This window comes from Equus quagga, chromosome 8 (assembly GCF_021613505.1).
Source record: "Equus quagga isolate Etosha38 chromosome 8, UCLA_HA_Equagga_1.0, whole genome shotgun sequence".
Lineage (NCBI taxonomy): Eukaryota > Metazoa > Chordata > Mammalia > Perissodactyla > Equidae > Equus > Equus quagga.
In genome coordinates this window covers 40466571-40472638 of record NC_060274.1, presented here as the reverse complement: position 1 = coordinate 40472638, position 6068 = coordinate 40466571, and the positions used below count along the sequence as shown (strand labels likewise).

General features: G+C 46.4%; 1 protein-coding gene across 5 annotated transcripts in view; it reads left to right on the top strand.

Annotated features, from left to right (window-relative positions):
- URGCP (upregulator of cell proliferation) overlaps positions 1 to 6068 on the top strand; it is an 82256-nt gene that overhangs the window by 46175 nt on the left and 30013 nt on the right. The gene's annotated exons all lie outside the window — the stretch shown is intronic.

Genomic DNA, 6068 nt, shown 5'->3' with positions numbered 1-6068 from the left:
GGCCCGGGGCCGGCGGCAGGGCGGGGTGCGCGGCGCGGCCCCCGCGCCCCAGGCCTCGGAGCCGTTTCGCCCCGGGCGCCGGCCGGCGCCGGCCGCCCTGCCCTCCGTCTCTTGTTTTTCCCACTTGCTCGCGTTGGAGTTGATGCTGGGTTCTCACCGCCGTCGGGACGCGGACCCAACGTCAGGAGCGCGGGCTGGGGGACCCCGCGCCGGCCCGGTCCGGGGCGCCCGGTCGACCGGGCCGCGGGCCCTGGTAGGGTGCTGCCCTAATTCTCACATCAGCTCCCTTCTGCTGTCTTCCTGTTGAGATGTTCCTTCTTTTAGGAAATGATGGTGACACACAGAGTTGTGTTTTTTTTCCATCATTACTTGCAAAATAAAACCTCAGCATTTCATTATGATTACTTTTTGTTTTGGTAATTTAACTAGTCATGAAAGCTGGGAATAACAGAATTAATCCAACACCTGCACCTTCACAGAGGAGGAAAATTAGTCTCAAGGTCATTGCTTTAGTTGGTAAAATTCTTCGTTTGACCCTCGTCCACCATTCAGAGGATCTTGACCTACTGGCTGTGATAGCAATTCAAGTTGTAAATCTTCACACTTCATAAAAGGGCATTTACAGGTGCAGAGGCCTGTGGGGTAGAGAGGATGGATAGTAGGCCTCTTACAGGTGAGGCCTGAGCCATGCCAGGAAGTGAGCTGCTCAGTGCAGTGGGCCTTAATGGAGCATGCTGGATTTGACTCCAGCCAAGTCATGGACATTTTTTTTCTGCCTGCTGCCTTTCTCGGTTTGGGGAGCAGTGGTCACCAAGTACTCAGTACTTTGAGCTCATAAATAGAGTAAACAACGGCCCCTCCCTCAGAAGGCCAGGGTGATTCACCCAGGGGTTCAAGGTTCCACTGCGTACTGCCCCTCTTGTCAGAAAGGGTGAGGCCAAGTGGGCCTGGAGGCAGCAGGGATGGCTGAGCCTGTGTGGGGCTGCCATGAGGCATTTTAAAAGGGAGGGTGCATTTGGCATCCAATCCCACTACTTTGTAGACAGGGGTCAGAGATGGACTTATTGCTGGACTGGTATGCCCTTCTGTGAACCAGTAGACACTAAACTGTGTCCCTGTGGGTGGCAATAATGCAGATTTGATATTTGCAGATCCAGCTATTTGTGAGTGACCCCATGAGTCTGCAGTTGGTACTAATCTGTAATTTCCTGAGGGGTACCCATTGCAAAGCTGAGGTCACAAACTTTTGGTATACTTTATTTCATTTTATAGAGAGAAGTATGCACTTATTATGCTATGTGCAAATTTGGGGACAGTCGACATCTCTAGATGTAACCCCCAAGTATCCACTCTGCAGGCTTCACTGGTAGATCAGAGTCCAGCCAGGGAGACGTGGCTTCCTGAGATCCTGTGGCCTGTCTCAGCTGATCGGCGGACATTCAGCCGACTTGACTAGGTGCTCTGGGAACAAGTCCAGAGACTCAGGGCAGGGCTGGGAGGGTAGCCATGATTTCTGCAGGGCTGTTTGTGGAGGAGCCTCCAAATCCCGTGTTATTTCCAAAGTGACAATCTCTACAAGAGAGTTGGGAAGGAAAGATTTCCTGACAGTTTTTGAGGCCCTTACCAATGTGTGAGGCATTATGCAAAAGGAAGTGGCAAGAATGAAGGCATCAGAGGAAAGGGTATATTTGAGATGACCCACAGCCCAGTGTGTTTGGAGCTAAGTGGAGAAAGGCCAGGGAAGGAGGCTGGGCCAGACTGTGGGCCCTTGCCTCGTGTGTGGGCTCACTGCCTCCCGCTCACTGAAGGGTGTTTGTCATTCGAGCTCCCGGAGGATCTGTGTGACACCAGTGTGGAGGAGGCCGAGGGGGCAGGAGAGATGGAGCTCATCACCCTGCCACCAACTGCCTTCCACTCCTATGGCCCCCATCTTGTGTCTTCCTTACTGTGTCTGTTCCTTCATTGTTGGGGTTTCCTTGGGTCGTATAGTCCATCTCTGCTAATCCCAACACACATTCTCTGCATGATTGCATCCATTTCTGCAGCTTTAAATGTCGTCTAAATCAGAAGTTCTTAACCCAGGGTCCACAATTCGTGGGTGGGCTTCCGGGGTCCCTGTGTTCCCTGAAATTGTATGCAGTGTTGGAGGTGGGTGTGTATTTTCCTGGGCCCAAGAGCTTCATCATTTGTAGCCCATCTTGAAGGGGCTCCTACCCACAGTAGTGTTACAGCCATCTCTCCACACCCGCCTGGAGGGATAGCAAACCTGGGTTACCTGTGCAAAGTATATATATTTTTCAGATTGTTGATGGTAGATAATTTGAAAAACAAAAAAAGAGAGAATAAAATTCACACGTAACCGGAGTTTCCATAGATGCTACTCTTAAAATTTTGGTATATATATATTTTTTTAAAGATTTTATTATTTTTCCTTTTTCTCCCCAAAGCCCCCTGGTACATAGTTGTATATTCTTTGTTGTGGGTCCTTCTAGTTGTGGCATGTGGGACGCTGCCTCACCGTGGCTTGATGAGCAGTGCCATGTCCGCGCCCAGGATTCGAACCAACGAAACACTGGGCCGCCTGCAGCGGAGCGCGCGAACTTAACCACTCGGCCACGGGGTCAGCCCCCAAAATTTTGATATATTTTTAATTAGGCCATTATTCTTATCAGAGAGACAGCCTTACACATACAGCTAGAGTCACCCCCACCCCCACCTCATCTTAGGCAAGTATCCTGACAGACATTTGCATGTTATGTTTGTTCTTTGCTCTGTTTTTCCCCTCAATTTTTTTATTGTGGTATATTAAAATTATTTAAAACATTATATTTTGTAAAATTATGATTTATATTATAAAATACATTAAAATACACTTTGCTATCTTAACCGTTGATTTGCTCTTTTTACATAAATGTTCTCAGACTGTTCCACAGCTTGCTTTATTCACCCAACAGTATGCTTTGAAATTCTTTCCATGTCAGAACAAGGAACAGATCTATCTAAATTTTGACATTTTTATAATAGTCTATGGCATGGTTATGTTATTTAGTTAAGAATGTTTCCAGTTTTCTCTGAATGACAATGCTGCACATTGATGTCTCCCTCTGGACATGCACAAGTGTGTTTCTAGAGTAGATACATAGAACTGGAGCTTGTGGTCAGGGAGCCTCTCCATTTTTTAATTGATACTACCAAAGTATCCTCATAAACACTTGTACCACCTTTCTTTTCTACCACCAGATTGTAAGGTCTCTCTCAACCTCCCAACAGGTGATGACATCAAACTTTAAAAGTTAGGCTGTCTGGTGGAATTATTACTTTTTTTATAAAGATTTTTTAACTTTTTTTCCTTTTTCTCCCCAAAGCCCCCCAGTACATAGTTGTATATTCTTAGTTGTGGGTCCTTCCAGTTGTGGCATTTGGGATGCTGCCTCAGCATGGCTTGATGAGCAGTGCCATGTCCGCACCCAGGATTCGAACCGACGAAACACTGGGCCGCCTGCAGCAGAGTGCGCAAACTTAACCGCTCGGCCACGGGGCTAGCCCTTGTCTGGTGGAATTATTGAGTCAAGAAATAAGCTAATGGCATCTTCATTCACCCTGTCTTTAAAGACAGAAACTTCATCCCTGACCCCTTGTATTCCCTCACAAATAGTCGCAGTTTCTTTGGTCCTATTGGTAACATCCAGTTCTAACCACCCACATCCCATAAGTGAACTCATACCCCTCAGGTTTTTGTTTCAGAAAATGTGGTCATTGAGTGCTTGAGTAGTCTGTGCGCTGGGCCAGGAGCAGTGTCAGGAGACCCTCCCAGGAGGTGAAGGAGCTCTACTTGAGACCTCATCCACCCTCCTGGCCACTCCTCTCAGGGCTCGCCTCCGTTCACAGCCGAAAGCACTCCCATTAGCACGGAATACTCAAAAGTACCCAAGACTTAATTTTAACCTTTTGTGTTCCCTGTCCAGGAAGAGTCTCTCCCAACACCATCATTTTGTGGGGAAGGAAAGGATCGTGGGCTTTGCCTTCTGGGAAGGGCTCTGCTTTCCCACTGGGGCCTGGCCTGGTCCAAATGGGCCAGAAGAGCTCCGGGCTCTTCATGCTGGGTGGAGGATGGCTGCTCTGGCCAGGCCAGGGAGGGGAGGAAAGGCCCAGAGGCCACACTGCGGAGAGGAAACACTGAGGAACTCAGATAATGTGTGTGTCTGCTCCTGGGAGAAGTCCAACAGGAGCCCATAGCTGGTCGCGAGCTGCTGTGGCTTCTGAAGAAGGGACATGGCTTTGCCCGCAGGACGCAGATTATGCTTTTCCCACTTTGGATCTTGAATTGCCCAACGAGCCAGCAGCCACCCCAGTGTGTCCCCACTGGGGGAAATGGGAGAACTAGGAAGGTGTTGTAGGCTGCAGTGTCCCTAGCCCTTCAGAGCAGCTCACCAGCCATGACTTAGCTGTCCATGGGTGGAATCACCACGCAGCCAACCTCTGCTCAGCTCAGAGGAGGGCCTCTTACCCGGAACCACGAGTGGCAAAGGCTTTACAGTCCAAGGGAATGTTCTTTTCCATTTAGATCCTGCCTACTTCCAAGAAGTGTGTTATTCTAAGTGCTTTTGCATCTATTATGTTATTTAATCTTCACAACAACCCAACCTATAAGTACTGTTATTACGCCCATTACACAGATGAGGAAACTGAGGCCTAGCTAAGCAGTGCAAGTTAAAACTTGATGCAGAATGACCCCATTAAGGATAGTTGGTTTAAATTTGGCTACTGAGGCACAAACAAAAATGTTGCATTCCGTATTTTGTTGTGACCACAGAGCACATGCCATGTCTCTCCACTGTGCTCCAGATGAAGCTGAAGGAAGGATGTGTTTGTATGGTTCGTTGGAGTAAGAAGTTGTGTTAGCAGAGCGGCTGTGCCTTGAGTTATGGTTTTGCAAAAGACGCCTGGAAATGAAACAACTTAGAAGTGGATCATTTGCTTTATAGAAGGGTTCCCACTCAGAGGTTGTGCATCCTGAGAGCTGCCTGCTTGTTGGGAAGGCCTTCCCTGCTCATGTTCAGACATGGTGGTTCTGTTTTAGATTCTCTGCATTATAACTTTTTATAAAATTGTTAGTTGCCTTATTTTTAAAAGCAAGTAATATATGCCCATGGTACAAATTTCAAAAGGCATAGAAGGGACTTAAGAGAAAATTCAGGCGCCTTGCATCCTGTTCCCAGCTGAGAACTGGGACTGCATTGCCCAGGGTGGCAGGGCGCAGTGGGGGTTCTGTGTGATCCTCCTTGTTTTGTTTTAAACCCAAAATGCATTTGGGGATGGTCTTTGTCATTTTCATTTCTGTTTTGATTCTTGGCTCTTTCTTATGGATTTGTAGATCTTCGTACATTAAAAAAAAACCGAGTCTTTGTCGTTTGTGTTGCAAATACTTTCCCTCAGTCTGTCATTTGCCTTTTGACTTATGAAGCTTTCTCTACTGAGATCTTTTTTTAAAAAAGTAAGTCTTTAATATTTTCTTTCAGTGCATTTTTTGTTTTGTTTTCGAATTTCAATCTTAGATCCAGTTGGTATTCATTTTGGTGAAAGGAGTAGGGATTTACCTTTAGTTTTCCCAGGTTGTTGTAATTGAATAATCAGCAGATACTCGGAGCTGCCTGGATCAGAGATGAAATTCCCAACTGTATTTGGGCCTATTTCTGGGCTCTCCTTTTACTGAACTCTGTCTATTCATGAGCCAGCACTAAGCCTTAATTTACTGTGGCTTGTACTGTGTTTACTATCTGGCAGGTTTTGTCCTCCTTCATGACTGTTCTTTTTCAGGATTTTCCTGATTATTGTACAAACTGTTCTCCGTAGAATCAGCTCATCTGTTTTTGAACCTAAATTCACTTACAGGTTAATTCAGGGAGAATTGATTTAAAAAATCGTATTAAGCCTTCCTTTCCCCAAAAAGGGTATGCCCTTTCATTTGTTCAAATCTTCTATATTCTTTAGTATTTAGAAATTCTTTTCACATAGATGTTGCTCATTTATTACATATATCTTAAATTTTCTCTTATGTTGATGTTATA